At 47.1% G+C, this 20,291-nt stretch overlaps 1 protein-coding gene across 6 annotated transcripts in view; it reads right to left on the bottom strand.

Annotated features, from left to right (window-relative positions):
• The window catches only part of LOC135910189 (uncharacterized), a 328,772-nt gene that overhangs the window by 190,183 nt on the left and 118,298 nt on the right, over positions 1–20,291 (bottom strand). Inside the window, exon 1 of one of the 6 annotated variants that reach the window (XM_065442244.2) lies at positions 4,251–4,829. The exons of 4 other annotated variants lie outside the window; for them this stretch is intronic. The gene's annotated coding sequence lies outside the window, so the exon portion shown is untranslated. Of the gene's footprint in view, positions 1–252; positions 305–4,250; positions 4,830–20,291 lie in introns of those variants that run through there. One more of the 6 variants, XM_070531650.1, reaches the window with a different exon arrangement.

Genomic DNA, 20,291 nt, shown 5'->3' with positions numbered 1-20,291 from the left:
CCGGGCTGCCGCGTTCGAGTGCAACCCTTGCCCCGCGGTAGGCGTTTGTTCGAAAGTGTCATAGCAGGTCTGAGTCACGTCTCTCAAACATTTGCTTCTTGAGCTCGCTGGGCTCTGTGTTCTCGCAACGCTGTCAACTGTTGCAAGGCTTCAGAGCAACGTGCATATATTGCTCGCGCGCGAGATATTCCCGCTAAGACTCTCTGCACTCGAAGGCGTAATTATACCAACGCGCCAAAATAAGGAACTCACGTGCTGTTGCTGCGGGGCCACCGCGGACCGACCGCGTGGTCGTTTCGAAACCAACGAGTCACCTCACGACTTGACCACGCCGCTCGTGACTCAGCGCCGTCTCTGTCACGTCTTTCACGAAGCAGAGATAAGCGAGAGGGAGATAAAATAAGGCTCCTTTTCTTTCTCGCGTGACTAACCCGCCCTCGTGACGCGGCGCGTATACCTCCTTGCTCGTGTCGCGTATTTTCTGCTAATAACGCGGCATTTCGTCTTTCTCTTTGTTTCTCCCCCTCTCTGCGTCTCGTTTCTGCCGTCTTTCCGTACGAGGCACGTCCGAAAGACGGGCGCAAGTACGAGCCTGCTTGGGGAACCGCTTGCGCCTGCGATCTCAAAGAAAGGAGGAGTTGCGGGCAAGACGCTGGGCTCGGCGCTCCTCTAGCTGACCGTGACCTCGACTCTTCGCAGGCGGCGAAACCGCAGATACAGCAACGCGACGCTTTTGTTTTCTTTCCTTCTCAAAGCTGCCCCAAAAGAGCAAAGCAGAATTTAATCGTCCACACTTTCTTCGCACGCTTTTGTGCACTAGTGCCTCCTCTTGCCCGTAAATGCGTCTGTAAAAAAAAACAAAAGTTCACTGTCTGCTTACACCGTTCTGACATGCTTTCTTGTGACCGTTTTCTGCTTTCGCTGAAGAGGTTATATTCATGGAGGCCTGAGAAAGCACAAGGAAGCCTTCATAAATGACATCTATTGAAATTAAGTGGTTTCCTTCTTCCCTTTTTCGTTTTTATTTTTACCTCTATCCTGGGTGAAAGGAGACACATGCTGGCATAGCGCGGAAGGTGAATTAAGGCATGGCAAATATTTTGGGCTCTTATACATGTGCAAATGGTGCTTGATTTAGACAAACGTTGCCCCCAATTTTCGGGCCGGATAAATTTACCGTTTCATTCAGCAGAGTGGATCTAATATATGGGTAGACCTGAGTCCGAATTCACAGCTTTATGGTTCGTAGCAATACGTTATTCATTCGCCAGCTGCAGTGCTCATAACTGTTGGCTATCACAATTGACCAGACCCTGTTCTTGCGAACGGCTTTGAACATAACGAATTGCTTTGTGAATACCAACTTGGATGAAGCGCAAATCTGAAATGATCAAAGATGCCCCTTAATGACGTCCGGTTAATGTAGGTACCATCGGAAGACACTACTGACACATCACATTTTTGTGAACTCTTCACAACTGCCTCCTCTTATTCACAGCAGCACGCAGTTAAACCTGTACGTCGCAGCCATTGGCGCAGGATGGTTTCACTGACCACAACAACATTGTGGACATCAGCGTCTACAGTAAGCGTTGAAGAAAGTTGCGTGATGAAAACGTGAAATACGATTGGAGTATGCATGAGCTAAGACTAAGCGCTATTGCCATTCCATATTTAATGTTACTTTGTCTGTTAATCGAGAAATTCTCTAACATATTCTAAGCGTCCGCATGCTTATAGAATGCAAAGCATGTAATATGTGACCTTTATTAATGGTTGGCATAGCCATTAATAAGACTCACGAAGACCTGGTACCATTAATCCTGAGAATCGAGGCATGCGAGATTTTTTGTTCAATATGTCTGGCAGTCTAAGCTAAACGATTTTGCAAAAAGAACAGTACGCGTATAGCTTACCCAACTGACAATCTACGCAGGAGTCGCGATGTTTTCGTGTGCAATATGCTTTAGGCTCCGTAGTCTCGGCTGATTATTTTGTCGTATAATTAATAGGTTTTCCCGAAATTATTTGATGCTACGTGTACCTCGGCTGTTCCACTTCCGCGAATTTCAGAGCTGGTCATCGTGTGCGTTCTTAGTGGAGCTCAAATGAATCTAAAGCATTGCATAAGTCTATGCAGCCTAAATTAATTTCAAACGTTCCTTAAGCCCACGCGCAAAAAGGAATCTTGCAATGAGCTTAGTCGGCAGTCAAGATTGCGCCAAGTGAAACATGGAAGTGCCGTTAATTGGCTATTATTCTTCGGCCTTGACCAAACAAGGTTATTCGAAGGCATAATAATATGTACATCGTTGCCGAAGATTTGCAAGTGCACCGGCAAATGAAGAGTCAGTTGCTTTACGATTGACGCCGATTTGACAATCAGGAGCCTGAGGCGTTTCCCGAAGAGTTCTTGGCTGCGATCGAAGAGACGCCAACAGCGCTCACGCTTTGCACACCTAGTATATTTCGCCCACCCAAAACCCTGTCTAGATCTCTCTCGAACATTTCGCAGTGCGGCCCAACGGAAGCTATATGTGTCATATACGAGGTCCGACACGTGGCTCGATAGAATTGAGTTCCAGACACCTGATCTAAAGTAACCTAGATGAGCGAAAGCTTGCATGCGCGATGAATGCATGCTCGGTGTCTCCGCATTATAATAAGTGAACAGTGCCCATTGTTTATTCACCGATGTCCTTGTCTACCACGGCTGCTCCTAGCCTTTCGTGATTTCTGCTTAGTCGCTCGCGGAAGATGTCACCATGTTGGTGGCTGCTTATCAATTAGTCGTGAGAACAGCACAACAGGAAAAAAAGATAATTGGTGGGAGAAACCCCGACAGCGGAAATCCGCGTCCAGACGACAAAACCTTTTTCCTACGCGGCTGGCACAAAGAAGCACAACAGCTTTCCGCAGCTTGCTGCTGCTAACGAAGGCTCTCGGGAAGACTCTTTTCGCAATACTTTTATTGGGGCAGGGCTGTTGGGTTTTCTCTCGTTCCTTCTGACAGAACTGCGCTATAAGTCGTTTGACTTGCTTATCGTGGTACTATGTTGGAATCGAAGCACAGGGAACATTGGTTCAGCAGCTGACAGAATGTCAGAAATTCCCTAGAACGTCTATAGGGGGAATTATTTAAGCCAAGGCTATTGTTTGCCTCACTAGCACTTTATTAGGCTTGCCGTACCTTCGAATCGATAAAAATGTAGATAATGTCAAGTATGTTTCACTGCGTGTGAGTGTTTGTGTGCGCTTGCTAGCGCACGAGTGTATGTATTAAAGTATTAACTTTGGTTGGGAAGGCTAGAATTCGTTGTAGCAAGCTTCATCTCGAGGAATCAATCTTCTATTTATTACCTTCTTTCTTTACTTCTTTCTTTCCTCCCATGTAAAGTATAGCAAGAAGAAGATTGCTACAGCAAAGCTCGCGCGTAAATAAATGTTGTACGCTGACATTATACCGACCTTCGTAAGACATAACAGTGTAGCATAGAATGATCTTTGAGCCGAAGTTGATTGACAGAAGGCTTGATCAGATTGTGTTATAGAAATGTTTTAGGTTTTATAAAAGAGATAAGAGAAGTGTATTTTAACATAAATGTTGTCTGTTTTGAGTATTGAATGCTTTTAAATTCACGGAAGGTTGTAAACAGACATATTATTTACTAGATTGCCTAGATCAAGTCGCTTTGTGCGGACTTCCCGGAGGCTCGCTGTAAAGCGGTCCGCGCTGAAAATGGTAAAAGCCACTATTAGTTATCGTCCACATAATCATCATCATTCGTTATTTATTTATGCTTAAGGCTCCTTTACCAGCTCAATATATAATAGGGAGGATGGGCAGCAAAACTATGGTAAAATATAGACCAAAAAACGAAGTCAATAGTTTAGAGACTGAAATTGAGTCACCGAAATAATTACTTACCACACCGAGGGTGGCTAGACTATAGTTACAAGCATTGGTCCCCATATTAAATCGTTCGCTAGCTTGGCGTAAGTTACTAAGTCTGGCTTATATTGATACATTTTGGAGATACAGGCAGTGCAATTGATCCATATTTGCCCGTTGTGTAACTCTGATTACGAGTGTCCAATACCACATCGCATCACAAAACTTAATAGCACTCAAAGGCCCTCCTGCGTTGTGCTAGAGATCACTCAGGCAACTTAACGCTTCTGTTCTGAATGATAAAAATAAATACAAATAACTATAGTTTTTTTTTTAATTTGACGAATTTGACACTTACTTAGTGCCGCATATATCTCCGATGACCGCGATGGCAGCTGCGTAGAGACGCCAGTTTCGACGTGCTGCAGAGCCGACGATGTCGCACCTTCCGTCACACAAGCAGCGTGATCGAGCACACCCTTTTTAAAAGCGCCGGCCGACGATAAATATCCAAGAAGTCACACGGCACCGGCACGTATCTTCCGAACCTCGCGGGGGAACCACACCACACAAACTGCGCGCGCGCTCTCTCCAGTTCAGGAGCACGCTCGAGAAAACAGTTCAAGCAGGGTGACGAAACCCGAACTTCGCCTGGACAAGCAGCGGCGTTCAGCGGGAGGGCATGCACCAGCGAACGCGGCTCTCGGTCGGCAAATGCGTTACGCGAGGAGCACGCGTTTTTTCGCCTTCGTCCGGGCGTCCGTCCGTGGCCCAGCGGCGGGCTACTCGCCGAGCGCGGAGACGGACGGAGAGGAGGCGAGCGGCCGTGGAAAGTGCGCGCTCCGAACAAAAGCGCGGCGGCGAGGGTGGAGCGGGGGAGAGGGACTCGCCTACGAAGCCTTTTCCTCTCCGCGGTCAACCATCCGCTAAGTCCACCGCCACCCGAAGAGGCGCCAAAGGAAATAAGGCGAAAACGCAAACGAAAGCAACGACGGCCACATAGCCACGCGCGTACCCGTAGGAAGAACATAAAAGTAAGACACGGCAGTCAGCGTAGCCAGACCGGGGACGCGGTGATTCAGCGCGCGCTACACAGGGGGCGGCCGGGCAAGCCTAGCGGTCGCATAGCATACACGAAGTGCGTTGCTTTCGTCTGTCTTTTCCTTTCGCCGTGATTATATAGAGGCCGCGGGTATAGCTCTCAACGGCTTCTTCGCGGCGACAAACTGCCGGTCTTGCCCAGACATACGCGAGTCCCGCTGCCATTCATTTCGAGACCGAAGAGCGGCTTTTCGAGCAGGGGCAACCGAGACGCGAAGTCCAGCAGGGGCGTTTTTTCTTTTTTTCTCGGACTCTTCATCGCGTAGGCGAACGTTGCTGACGGTTTGCGACACTTCTTTCTTTCTTTCTTTCTTTCTTTCTTTCTTTCTTTCTTTCTTTCTTTCTTTCTTTCTTTCTTTCTTTCTTTCTTTTTTTTTTCTGCGCACCTGTCACGGTTGCCCTTCGTTATTCGCTTCTTGAGTTCCCACGTAGGCGACAAGGGAGGGCTCCTGAGAGGAGCGGATTCGCCACATCGCAGCTGTCGAGCAGTATACCGCGCTCGTCTATATATATAATGGAGAACGTGATTCCAGGTATGCAATATGCGGTCGCGGCACGAAATGGCGCGGTATGATTTTCTTAAGGTAAGCGTTTGTTCGTTATATTTATCTGTTTCATTTATTTATGTTTTTAACCGCGCCATCCTCCACAGAAGTCAGAGGCGATGCGGTCCCCATTAGTCGGCCCCGTGAATTTTATACGCAGGCGGATCTTGTGCATAGCTGCTACGTTGAAAAGCTGCTGCCTTATTTGAAATAAGACGGTTTGACTTACGTGACCTTTTATACCTTTGATTGTATTTTTCTTCCTGTCTTTGCCATCCTTTTCTTTTTTGGATTCATTTTTTTTTTCAGAATTCTTGGTCATTTGAGTTTATGTTTTATGGTTGTGGGAAACCCGATGCCTTATTTTACTAAGATCGAACCATTATATAAGAGCTGTTCGCGTGGTTTAAAACTTCTGAACAGATATTTATTTATAAAAGTACGTCTCAACATTCTGACGCTATTATAGCCGAGGCAAGTGTAATTTATATCGTTGCGAAAATGCTGCGAACGTTACCCTCCCACCCCACTCTCTTCTACCCTTTATTTAACACATAGCATCCACAACAAAAAGGTAAATTTGCTGAGGCTGGCTGCACATTGCGTTTTGACAGCAATGTAATAATTTCTCGGTGTTTTATTACTTGCAACAAACAACGATGTAGCGATGTATGTGGCAAATGTGTGAATGACAGCGCACGTGTGGTCTCATATCAAAATAATGCAGCATAAAATGGTAAAATGTAAGAAGGAGGCGACAAATTCAATTAAACATTCCCAGCTGTTCTCATTTTTACTGAGTGTAGAACTGGTAGACAAAATGAACAATTTAATCTCCCAGTTCTTCGTATCGTTAGGCTCACTCACTTCCGTTCATTGAATGCAATCGTTAACATCATGTAGTTGCAACTAATCTTTTTCTGAAAACAAAATCCTTACTTCTATGAACGACATTATACTCCAATAAACGGCTCCCTTTTATGCTAACATTTCACATCTTTAATTTGTTATGTTTATTTCTAATGTTCGCTTGCAACACGTGTTAAGGCATCTCTAGATGTACTTATTAGAAAATACCTCAAAATATTAAGTGGTGGCTTTTCTTTCTCGCGCGAAGTAGAGTTTGCCCGTTCACTTTTTGCAGTAAGCGAAGGACGTGTGCTTGTTTCCAGAGCATGGTAAAATTGCCTTTTTATTTTTCTCTTAGCTTTACGTCCAACATACGAGCTTTTTCCACGTGGAAACAGCGGTAAGGAAAAGAACGAACTAAAACAATGCATGAAGCGGAAAACTCAGAAAGTAGACGTCAGGCTAGTGGGAAAACCAGGATGGTCACGATGTGACCAGATTGTGACCAATAATGTAAACAAAATAAACAGAAGAATTAAAGTTTCATCTCTACCATGTGTCAGTGTGTCAGAGTTTGGGCGTAGACTGCCATCATCGAGCCCCTGGTGAATTACAGTGAAGCCTACCGAAAAATAAACATTTACAAACACAATCAAAAATTTCTGTGACACAATCCACATTCGTATACCGGGCTGAATTCAGGCACCTTGGACATGCGATGCAGTATATAATGGTGGTATTTTATAAACGATAACAGCTACAAGTTACATCGTTAAAAGAAGAATGCGCTACATACTTTTCTGGCTCTCGTTCCAGGTACTCATTCTATTCAAATAATCAAAAGTTAAACAACAATATCCGACAATCAATCCGACTGAAACAAGTAAGCTCAGGCACGACTCACAGGAAAAAGTGCAGCGACCATCGCACGGCATGCGCGTTTTGTTGAGTGAAGAGAAGCAATCTTCAAAATGGGGTCACATTTGTGAACCTTGAGTGAAAGGGAACCAACAAGTTCCCTCGTAATACAAGGGCACAGTGTATTCAAATTATCGAGCTTCTTTGTACCATCCGTTGTCTCCAACAAACAAGGTCGTTAATCAGAAACAGGCAAACCGCATCAGCGGGAGCAGCACCGACTGAAGGGACTTCTTACCCGCAGGGCCGTCATCGGGGCAAACAAAGGGTGCCCCCATATGCCGGAAACGATTCGTACTTCGAATCCCCTTCGCCGTTCACCGAAACACACTTGTCGCCGGCTTCTCGAGAGCGGCTCGCTTCTAGCGTCCTATTTGCTCTGCCGTGGCAGTCGGTGACGGCGGCGAAGGTCACGCAACCAAAGCAACTCACTGCCAGACAGGCTAGCGAGACTTCGCTCCATTCCACACTTATGTTTCCGCATTTGCACCTTCGGTTAGTCCCGCTAGCATAAAAAGAAAAGGAGGAAAAATGAAGGAAGCAAGGAAAGCGGCGTGGTATAGCCCGAATGCGTAGCTAGATATTTGGGGTTCAGGTCGCGGAAGTCTCTGCACTGCTGACGGCGTTGGCGAATACGAGCCTTTTCTTGCCAGAGCCTTTTCTTACACGTGCCGGTGAGAAGCTGTGAATGGTTGCGCACACACTCGCAGAGGAGTTGATGCCGGGATGGAGGCGGCACAATAACGGTCCCTGTTCACGCTCCAACTCTTCGGCAACCACGCGAGCTCTTGTCGCCATAAAAAAAAAGAGAGGAAAGAAAACAAAGCTGAATAAAGAATAATCAGTTCACCGCCCACGCTCCCAGAGGCGGCGTGGCGCCCCCCCCCCCCCCCCCCCCCTATCCCCCGCCCCGGAGATCTGCGCACTTCTCTCCTACCCACTTCGCCGATCGGATCGCACCCAGACGGTGGCTCGGTGGGCGCTCAGGCGCCGCGATGCGCGTTCATAATTCGGTTGCTTCCGCTTTCGTAGGTCGCGCGTGGTTCGTGCTCCTGCGAATCCACCCTGAATTCTTTGTCCTCTCACCTCTTGTACTCTGTCTGCGCGCTCTGCTTGCGTGGCGGGTACATACGCAGACGAGGAAGCGGACACTACTTCGTTACTATAGGCAAGTGTAAGATATAAGCCATCCAGAAATTAGGAACTTCTGGTGTATCAGTGGCCGCACGGTAGATGGGACAGCTTCTGAGATCTTTTCCTACTGACACCTTGCTCGACTCTGGTTGGTTAACATTGTTAAAACTTACCAGTAATTCATGGTTGGATGGATGGATGGATGGATGTTATGAGCGTCCCCTTTGGAACGGGGTGGTGGGTTGCGCCACCAAGCTCTTGCTATTATACTGCCTAATGTCCTACCTAGGTTAACAAGGGGCTGGGTTGCCTGACTGACCGTCCGATAGTTCGAGATTCCGCGACCCCCTGCGCAACAACCGAACGCCATAGCCACTAAAGTACCTAGGCAGTGGTGCAGCTCGTCTTTTATAGATGATGTGATACAATCTTTATCGAGAAAAAGGAAAAGTTGGTTCGTTCTGCACCTCGTTCACCGATGCCAGTCGTAGCTTCTCCAGTATTGCATGTTTGAAGGATTGAGACAGCGCACACTTTGTCACCAGCCAACTCAGGCGCAGAAAATTATAACCATGTATAACGCCTTTGCGTTCCAGCGTGCATGACATTCTCTTGTAACCGGGAGGGCAAACCACACTTTTGCAGCACCGGTGTTTCCATCGAAGGATGGAAACGTGAACTGCTGAAGTAACAGGAAACGCTTCGTTCCAGGAATAGAGAAGGTAGATTTACAGACAATGTAGGAATTAATTGCTTACCGCAGGAAAACGTCGCTGCCCTTCTCGCAAAAGGGAATGTTTATTGCAGAGAGAGACAGATGTGGTACAACAGAACAACTCTGCGTATGCAAATCGAGCTTATTATGCACCCCTGGATACTCCGACGAGACAGTTGCCGAGTCTGCTCGCATTTAAGATGGGCAACTTTTTAAGTCCAGTAGCGAATTTAGTTTCTGTCTGATTTGGCAACCTCCTCAAAAGAAGCTAGGGAACATAACTTCTTTGTCACCTTATAACATTAAAGGCTGTCATTGCCCGGTAGCTCGCATTAAGCCGCTGTTGATACATGCTGCAACTGAGTGCTCAAATGTGCTTGCAAGGAACAGCCTCTCTGAAGCATTCGATTCGATTATATTCTGGGGCGGCGGGCGTTACGGCACTTTCAAAGAGCTCTACATGGTAACCATCGTCAAATATTTTAGGGATTTGGAGTTTAGAACTTTGTTGTTAAGATGCATTGTTGGAGGCAGGGCGGTATAACGTAAACCTATTCCGATCTCCTGACGTCAAATTTACCCAACTGCCGACGCAAGCATCGGGAGGTGACCCGCAGTTTTGTTTGGAGAGCGCAATGAAACGGTCTCCTTGTTTATAGGAGGCCACTTTTGTTTTATATTAAAGCGAATACCATTGCCTATCTTGGCAGGTTCCTCTTCTATAATTGCCTGACAGCAGGCGAGCAACATGCACAAATGGAGAGAGTTTCCTTGCGGCAGAGCTAGCGCAGTGGAACGAGATAACCGGATGAGGAGGGTGGCGGCGGCGTCTGCTATTGGCCCGCTTCCCCTATACTTAGCATGCCATGGCCTGTCGAAAATAGCGGTAGCGGGCAACGGAAAGATAAAAAATGGCGCCTAAAATGGATTCCCAGAGAAGAAGAGCTGGCAGAGGCTTGTCATATACGTGCTCTATAAAGTTTATACCGCCACGCAAAACGAAAAGATTATGCGCAAAAAAAAAAAAATGTTGTAGCTGGAGACTCCGAGCAACCAGCGCCAGGGCAATCACTGGGCAGCGCGCGCCTTCTTCTATTTCTCTCGGAATGGGGGCAGTCTCCCTCTATTAAAAAGAAAAAGAAAACAGAAAAAAAAGAAAAACGTTTTGGCATAAGACGGCGTATTTAATGCGTACACGTCACTTGGACGTGGTGAGCTCTTGCGGTTTTCCACTGTTTTTCACGGACTCCGCTGTAGAACACTTCAGACGGCGGGTCAGAAAAGGAAGTATGTAGAGAATCCAGGCACCAGATGCCACAAGAAAAGAAATCATAGACTGCTGGAAGAGAGTTTTCGTAAGCCCATTGCAGAGACTGGACTACAGACTGGACCTTTCAGTGTCGGCAATAATTGTGTTCAAGGAAGAGTAGTACATTTCACGCATTATGAGCCGCTGTCTCTCCCGTCACAATCGCCTTATAGCGTTGTTCCAGAAGCCGGTAATTGTTCGCTCAACGCTTTGTTTTTCTCTCGTCCGGCGAAATGGCACACATAAACCTAAACAGTTTTCTGTGTTCGAAATCAGGAAGTTTAGTTTCAAATGTGCTCAGCGGCGTCAACACATCAACACTTTTTACAATAAACTGCAGTTACCTGGGCCAGTCACAAAAGCGTATGGACGACGTGGTAGTTTCCCGGAGGCTGTAGGCCTGAAGACTTACAAGTTGCATTTAATCCGACAACTCCACGTAACCCCGTGAAAAAAATAAAATTGAGAAACTCAGTTCATAGGGAGCGGATATCAAGTTGAACAACCGGCTATTAGAGTCGAAGGTCAAGAAAAAATGTCTGTAGTTTTCAAAGGACGCTTTTATATTTGTCAATTGCGCATCAAATAACGCTTTTAGAGCGAAGCTTTCTATGTCTCACTGATTCATCCGTGAGCGCCGAAAACGCACTCCAGAAAAGCCAACTTACACATCTGCGTATAATAATAGAGTCTACATTCGCAGTACCGCGCCAGCATCAACTGCCCGGCCGGTCAGTGCCTGATAACAGCGCGAAGCGACAAGCTCGGCAAGAGCAGCGCATGCACACAGAGTTCACTGGAAGTGCAAGTTGCGTCTGCTAGGCATGACACCACCCCGTCGCGATTAACTGAGCTTCCCTGCTTATCGCAGACAACAAGTGCACGTGAACAGGGGCTCGTCTTACCATCTGGAAAATGCAATCCTAAACAACCAATCAAATCTCATATGCATAGCATGGGGTCGCTCAGCATTCATTGGGTTCGTTGCGTAGTCGTTGGCAATAGATACAAACCTAAGCAAGCAATCAAATCGCATATGCGTAGCATCGTGTCGCTAGCCTTTCTTGGGTTTGTTGCGTGGTCGTTGTTGTTGGACTTTGATTCAGTGAGTGATTTTAACCTGGGAAGAATATTTTCCACAGTGTCAGCTGTCCTAGGGACAACCGGAGGACGAAACGTCCCTGCAGATGTCGTTCGCCCTCCACGCTACACTGCGCTACACTGACTGCAAATTTTACCCCAGCGTACAGGCAATATTGTGTCTGTAAGTCAAATATGTCTTTAAAAAAATTTACCGCCCTTCCGCTACTGCGAAGAAGAGTGCAAGTGAAGGTCGGGATCCATGGCTCCTTGTTGTCGTAACGCCTTGGCTTCGCGCTCCCTCACGGAGAGGTCGGCACGTCGATGACGAGCCCTTTCTCGAGCGAGGTCCCGGCAGCGTTCATCAAACGCCACCTGTTCTTCGGACGAACGCACGACGCGCGACCCGCTCCCGCTGTCGTTCCTTCAAGGCATCCTGCTCTTCGGTAGAACGAACCAAACACGACTTCCTCATTTGATTACCGGGTCTCAACTGATGGGAAACGGCAGGCGTGAGGCGAGCGAACACGCGATCACACCCTTTTTCCTCCTCCGGAGGGAGGGGGGCACCTGTGATTGGCTCGTGACTTGCGCTGCGTCTACTTCTATAACCCCGCTTAAAAGGGCGCGTATGATGAACCGAGAGTGGCTAAAAACACATTCAAAAGCCAGGCAAACATGTGCAAGCGTCCAATAAAGGCATCCAGTTCGGCGATGTTTCTTGTGCAGCATACACACTACGACCGCAGGCAACAGATTCCTGAAAAAACATGAGCCATTCCACTCTGGGAAGGTGGTTGACCAGCGATGCTATTTAGCACACGACACCCAGGTGACACATAATTTTGAACAAAGGTACGAACTCATTTATTGTCTTGATGGGTGGCCATTGTGGCGAAAGGTACGCACACTCATTTGTTGTCTTGATCGGTACTCATTTTGCTCGAAATTGCAATAACATTCTTTGATGATGTCATATCGATGCACATACGCCACTGGGTGATCGGTTGGACTTAATCGGTGTGGCATCTCAAGGGATATATTTGCAACACGGAACGCGTTAACCGCTGCTCTCTTTTCGGTGCCGACACACCCCCATTGAAATCACCGACAACGACAACAGGAGTATTGTCATCGCAGCTAATTCACAGAAAGTTAATAGCCATGAGCCTTATGAGTCACTGCATTTTTTACTTACTTACAGGGGCATACTTAAGCCCTTGCTAACGGGGTTATGAGCCACTGATGATGATAGTTTTCGATATGCTGTTCTGTATTTTGTATGCGTGATTACAAAAAATTTAAGCACTGCTCACTTCATTTGCTGGGTGCTTGTAGCCTGTGACTTACGGGGTCATGAGACATAGCATTTTTTGCTTGCATACGGGAGCATGAATGCTCGCGGGAGTATGAGCCATTGATGATGATAGTTTTTGTTTACAGAGAACAAAAATGCGCGGAACCCTAGCCATATACAGCTCCGCTGTAAAAAAACAACCGAGTGCTTCGCCGTGGTTCAGCGTGCCTGTCACACATTCTACTGCGCCAAGTACCATAAACATGTCATATAGTGGGTCAGAGGGATCTTTAAAAGGTAGGAAACGAATCGTGCATGGTGTGACATCTAAATCCTTTTTTAGGTGTTCTTTGGAGAATGTTCCGGAAGAACACGGCATCTCTACAAACTGCAGAACAGTGATAAATCCTTTCAGCATGTGTACACTAGCGGTACTTTGTCGACCACGGCACGAAACAGCCCCTTCCTTTCTAGCCAGTCGCCTTGAATTTCTCTGGTTCTTTGCTTTTCTTATTTTGTTGAAGAGCCTGCTCCCATATATTAAAGAAAAAAAGAACCGACAGTGGCTGAATCGGCTGGCGCGGTGCTCGCAACTCGGAGGTGGGTGACTCGAATCCGCAGCCCGACAAGCAATTTTTATTTTCGCGCAGCTTGCGTTTTTTTGTACGGCAACACAGGCAACGACGCCGACACAAATGAGGCAATACATGCTTCCCTTGAAAAGATGGAAGCTAAAACGAAGCAAGCCGCTAAGTCGTTGACTCTGCGAGGCGAACCTCAAACGGCAGCGGACCAGCAAGCGGCAATACTGCGTTTGGTACTCTATGCCATTACTTCCACTTCGTGTATCTATGTGTCAGAGACACGCGAGCGACCCAGACGAACAAGCATTACCTCGGCAAATGCGCCGGCTCTTCCAGAACGAGACAGCAAAAGAAGCCATCAGAGTCAAAGGGCGGAGTGGCTGCTCAAGAGCGGAAGACAGAGTCGAAATAGAAGAGACGGCGGCCCGAGTGGGACGGTTCGTAAGTAGCGCTTATTCGAAAGAACCTGCGCGCACGCCTGGCGCGGCGGTGGGACGCTGACCCACCTTGCGCTGCGACAGCGGCCCACCGCGCCCAGCGCGACAGCGAGCCGAAGGCGTCGGGCGAAGGGCTGGCACGGGCCGCGAGTCCACGCCCTGCGAAGGCGATGACCCTCGTCGTGATGAGGGCGTACTTCGCGAGCGCTAGTAAGAAGCGGAGTACGAGAGGAAAGGAACAACGATAGCGACGCTAAGTGAGCTACGAAACGAGCTGCTTTGTCGCGGCGGACGCGCTCAAACAGCATCTCATGAGAAGCGTGCAGCGTAGCCGTGCCTATACAAAACGGCGTCAGGTTGACTGCATGCCGCGCCGATCTCACAAAGAAGTTCGCGCATCAGGACTACAGTCCACGACTACGTCCGCAGTGGTTATGGCTCTAGTATCGTTAAGTCGTCACACTACAGTCCACGACTACGTCCGCAGTGGTTATGGCTCTAGTATCGTTAAGTCGTCACAGGCGGCCAGAGTGGGAAGTAATGGTAAACCTGTGAAGACAAATTGGAACCGTTTGTGAACGTGAACCTCCAATTCGTCAGACTCCTGATTCGTTATTGCATGGTGTTATCCGTCTTCGTTAGAGACTTACGACAAAGAATTATGGCGCAGAAATAAAAAAAGAAGGGCTGTTTTGTGTTCGTGTAGCCTTTCGAACGGTAAAGCATATTGTGGCTATAGCTTCTCGTGAACTTCGTGTGACACAAAACCAACAAGAATTGCAAACTTCGCGGCACCCTATGTGTTCACCTACTTCGATTCTGAAACTAAAAAAGCGCACTGTTTCGTTATTAATTTATAGGTTGTTTTGTTAAAATACAGTCGCTTTTCCCGAGTTCGAACTAACGAACCGACTATTATGTATAATGAGCAGTGCCTGCTTCACAGCTTCCACTACACTGTACGCTTTCGATTATGCATGCAAGATGCATGAATAATTACAGAAGGCAGTTCAGAAAGTTGTTAGAGCTGGGGAAACGTCTTCTCATAACCGAGCAATGCTGCCGCCTCCGGTTACACGTTTACACGGGCGCATCTCCTTGAGCCCCCCGCAGGTGGAGTAGTGGGTTGCCGGCCGGCGCGCGGTGCTTGCTCCCCCCCCCCCCCCCCCTCCGTCTTTTCTGCCGCCAAGAGTGGCCCACGCCCGTTCTCTCTCCCTGATGGGCGCCGAGCAAGCGCGCTGTTTCGAAGTGGGTGTAATGGCGGTCAACTCGCTTCCAAGACGTTGCCGCCTCGCTCTCGCCGTTTCCTTGCTCTTGGTGACCGTGCACGCTCGGTCGCTGATGACGACGACATTGAAAAACGCGACGAGCTGGCTGGAGGACACGAATATACCGGTCGCTTGTTTGCGTACGCGCCCCTGGGGAGGCTGAAGAAAAACAAAAGCGGCAGCCATCATGATGGCGTAATTAGCGGCTTACGCCACACGGTTGCGTAGGTAGGTGCACAAGCACACTGTTTTGTGCGGAACACGCCATGAGCGCTGCTGGCGGTGACACTTAGAACTAATATTTCGGTTGTCGAAGCAAAACAAGAAAGCATGTGTGTGTGTGTGTGTGTGTGTGTGTGTGTGTGTGTGTGTGTGTGTGTGTGTGTGTGTGTGTGTGTGTGTGTGTGTGTGTGTGTGTGTGTGTGTGTGTGTGTGTGTGTGTGTGTGTGTGTGTGTGTGTGTGTGTGTGTGTGTGTGTGTGTGTGTGTGTGTGTGTGTGTGTGTGTGTGTGTGTGTGTGTGTGTGTGTGTGTGTGTGTGTGTGTGTGTGTGTGTGTGTGTGTGTGTGTGTGTGTGTGTGTGTGTGTGTGTGTGTGTGTGTGTGTGTGTGTGTGTGTGTGTGTGTGTGTGTGTGTGTGTGTGTGTGTGTGTGTGTGTGTGTGTGTGTGTGTGTGTGTGTGTGTGTGTGTGTGTGTGTGTGTGTGTGTGTGTGTGTGTGTGTGTGTGTGTGTGTGTGTGTGTGTGTGTGTGTGTGTGTGTGTGTGTGTGTGTGTGTGTGTGTGTGTGTGTGTGTGTGTGTGTGTGTGTGTGTGTGTGTGTGTGTGTGTGTGTGTGTGTGTGTGTGTGTGTGTGTGTGTGTGTGTGTGTGTGTGTGTGTGTGTGTGTGTGTGTGTGTGTGTGTGTGTGTGTGTGTGTGTGTGTGTGTGTGTGTGTGTGTGTGTGTGTGTGTGTGTGTGTGTGTGTGTGTGTGTGTGTGTGTGTGTGTGTGTGTGTGTGTGTGTGTGTGTGTGTGTGTGTGTGTGTGTGTGTGTGTGTGTGTGTGTGTGTGTGTGTGTGTGTGTGTGTGTGTGTGTGTGTGTGTGTGTGTGTGTGTGTGTGTGTGTGTGTGTGTGTGTGTGTGTGTGTGTGTGTGTGTGTGTGTGTGTGTGTGTGTGTGTGTGTGTGTGTGTGTGTGTGTGTGTGTGTGTGTGTGTGTGTGTGTGTGTGTGTGTGTGTGTGTGTGTGTGTGTGTGTGTGTGTGTGTGTGTGTGTGTGTGTGTGTGTGTGTGTGTGTGTGTGTGTGTGTGTGTGTGTGTGTGTGTGTGTGTGTGTGTGCGCGCGCGTGTGTGTGTGTGTGTGTGTGTGTAATTCTTGACAAAGGACACATTATGCGTACAAACACGCATGTATAAAAACATATGAAAATAGCAACTGACCAATGTTCTTTGGTCTGATATTATATAAGAATGTGCACATTCTGTAGAAAGTGCAGTTTGCCTTACGCAGTTACTGTTTTAACAACAGTTCGTGCATTTTGCTGGCGGAATTAACAGTTGGAAATTGAGGGCAAGATTTTTTTTAAAGTGCAGATATTACACCTTGTTGGTTGGAGCTGACAAGCTTTCCTGCCCCTTCGAAATACCCCGTCCTTCACTGCGGTCACAGATGGGCGCACAGTAACTGCAAAATAACAACCGGCTTCCGCCACCATTTAGAACTTCTTGGCTCTTGCTTACACAGACGCTTCCGTTGCATGGCCGCTGCGTCCAAGGTCGTTACGCTCGTTACGCGAGATTGTTCATACTAACAGCAGCAAACTAAGTCTGAACAACACTTAAACTGCTCTAAAACTACATCCTTCAGAATCCGAAAGCAAATTAGCTGGATCAGTACAATGCAATAGTTGGCTTCGCACTGTACTTGACTCACGCAGTAAAGCATAAAATCAGCTCTACACAGGAAAGCGAAGACGAGATGAAGTACGCGACAGAATAAGCTTTGGAAGTGGGGAACCGATTATTACGAAAAAGCACCCACGTCTCTCCGTGGTCACTAGGAAAGAGATAAGACCACCCAGATTTCACTGCAGAAACAAAAATAGAATTTGAAGTCGGTTCAAGGCAGCGTTCGAAGCTCACATTCCAATCTCGTCGTGTTTTTTTTTCTTTTTTCTTTACCAACACACGCACCTCGTTAGTCAGCGCAGCTGTCAAGCAAAAAACTGGCAAAGAAGTGACAGCGTCGGACAAGGATTCTCCGTTCATTTTCGCTCTTTATTAATGCAGGCGCGTTTTCTGACCGGCTCCTCCAGCTGCTTCCGATCACAAAGCTTTCAACAAAACTTCATTGACTTCTGCCATAATACAATCAGCTAAGGAGATCATAAGTAGAGAATTATTTATGTCACTTTCTCATCATTGAGCGCATTTTCCACGTTTGCCGTGGAAGAAATAAGTAAAGTAGTGCAAACTTCGCGGGCCCTCCACTTTTCATTGCTGCGCCTGTCTCAGGTTGGTGCCCAATTACTTCAGTTTCGGAGGTTCTTAATTTACGATAGTACAGCACTGAATATGCAGGGTGTTTTTCTTTAGCTGCAACAAATTGCTTAAAGATTGCTATGGCAGATAGCACAATTCTAACCCTTGATCTACATTTCTCGATGAGGCCGCCATTACTTCTACGAGAAATCAAAATGTTCATTTGAATAATTAAAGTAATTACGCTAATTAACTCGCTAATTAAGTGCTTTACACCACATATTTTATTCTACGAATTACAGCCACTGAGTTCGCACGGCGTATCCACTTGGAGCGAATTCTCTGGACAGCACCTGTTCCGAGATAATAATTTTCAGTGAGTCCGCAGAAATGCACTGGTGTCCTAGTTACTTTTGTGCTCCAATGTATAAAATAGTGGTTTCTTAAAAAAAAAATGCATATCTCGGAACTGATGCTGTCCAGAGAATTTGTTCCAAGTGGATCCACCTTCCGAACTCCGCGGCTGTAATTCGTAGATTGAAATGTGTGGCGTAAAGTAACTAATTAATATGTTAATTAGCGTAACCACGTTAATTATTCAATTGAACATTTTGGTTTCTCGTATAAGTAATGGCTGCCTCAACGCGCAATTTAAAAAAAAAAGTATGGTGCAGCTAAAAAGTACACCCTGTATATACTTATAGTAACGCAGATATATCCTTTCTAGGTTGTGTAACCAATATTCTAGCATACTGTCCAGGGGATCCTAGGCCACTGCAGGCGCAACTTCGTTTAAACTACCGACATTTAAGCGTCCGTCCTTGTCCACTTTGTTCTTTTGTGTCCGTGTAATAATTCGCGATAAACTACCATAATTCTAATGCAAGACCAACTAGACCAATAGTCTGTCCTCCTGACATGTATATGAAATATGTCAAACGCTTCTTTGCGCGTCATCGTCTTAGGTTTTGAAATTGCGCCGTTTTGAGCTATTTCCCCACGCGAGGCAGTTATCGAGCCTCGTGATGACGTAAGCAGAAGTACGCCATAACTCCATGTTCTAAAAGCGTATCTGTTTTTGCGAAACCTCGCGGGCTTTGCTGACAGCGGCTGCTGCTGCCGCTGTATTGCCGTATAGCTAAGAAACAAGAAAGCCGTCGCGTAGCGATTCGGGTTACACAGTGTAGCTATGTGTGCTGCCCCTAATATAGCCGAAGCTTTCGATGCCGTATTTTCGGGGGTTTCGCGTTTCTGCTCGGCCGGTTTATTATTGAGTAAAAATGGGCAAATCCTGGAGGCAGTGGAGTAGAAAATTGTACAAATACCGGAGACACTGTAACACGCGGTCACGTGGGTCACGTGGGCGGCGCGGTGGAGGCCGCCACGTGTTTGCCGTCTTGCTGGGCACGCACGTAATCATTACGTTGCAAAGCGTGGTGCAGATGAGCAGCTGTAATTTATAGCATATAGAGGTGGGCGGATGAAAATTAAGAAGTTTGCAGGGACAACATGGCCACAATTAGTACATGACCGGGGTAGTTGGAGAAGCATGGGAGAGGCCTTTGCCCTGCAGTGGGCGTAACCAGGATGATGATGATGATGATGATTATGTTGATGATGATGAGGCATTTATAGCATTCGGTTAACCGCTTCACGAAATATTCCCTGCACAGAGATTCAAATGTGTGCGCTGGTTCTGAATATTACTTTCTGTTTGTTATTGCTTTTTTTTCTTTTTTCCGTTTTTCTTTATAACTGCCTACATTCAAGTCGGGCTGCGTCGTCAGGGAGGCTTCACCGAGAAGCTGCTGCTTGTGTGGGAAGGTTCTAATTGAAGGTCCACACGGTGCTCCTGTTAGTGCAGCAGTGAGACGGAACTGCCGGTCAAAATAAAGCTCGCGGATAAATTTCCTTATTATTCACGTCGTCGCCACCTGTTCAGCTATGCAGGGGAGCTGATCACCGGCCGAAAATAGAAGGCGGTTCAAGTCCAATTCAAACGAATGCGGAAGGGCGATGTGAGAAAGACAGACTGCGATGGCAGCCTTCACTCCTGGCAAATACCAAAGTTTGCAATGGGCCGGGAACCTCGGGCATGCTTGATAGGCTTTGCTTGAAGGACCAGGCGTGCTCTCTACTCGACAGTTTAATCCGAAGGACCGAATAAATACTGTCAGAGCTTTAAGTCGCATGCTAAGAAAAAAAGCAAGGGAAGCATGCCCCACAGTAAACCAATTTGCGCCCATAAGGGTGTTTTTATTTGTCTATAACTCGCACACGTACTTAACTCAAGATAGCGGTCTTACGCAGAAAAGCACCCTAATCGCGAGGTAGAATTCACGACAGTGCACCTTTAGCAATGTCAGATTTTCAAGGGTCTGTAAATAAAAAAAAATAAAGCCATTCGCGCAAGAATAAAAATGTTGCAAACAACGTGAATACCTAACCTCCATGAATAAAGTACATTTTTACTTATTATTTACTCAAGAAACAAAATAAAAAGACTAAGTGACCAAACTTTCAATTTCAGAATCATTCCGTTCCGGTTCATAATAAGATAGTCACATTAATAACACACAACAACGCTCACATGACAGCAGCCAGGTGATAACTAACATCCCACTTCGCAAGCCCAGCGTCGCGATGCATATTTTGAGCTATTCATTTCCTATTATATATATATATATATATATATATATATATATAT

The sequence above is a fragment of the Dermacentor albipictus genome, chromosome 1 (genome assembly GCF_038994185.2).
Source record: "Dermacentor albipictus isolate Rhodes 1998 colony chromosome 1, USDA_Dalb.pri_finalv2, whole genome shotgun sequence".
In the NCBI taxonomy this organism is placed as follows: Eukaryota; Metazoa; Arthropoda; class Arachnida; order Ixodida; family Ixodidae; genus Dermacentor; species Dermacentor albipictus.
This window is presented reverse-complemented; position numbering and strand designations above follow the sequence as displayed.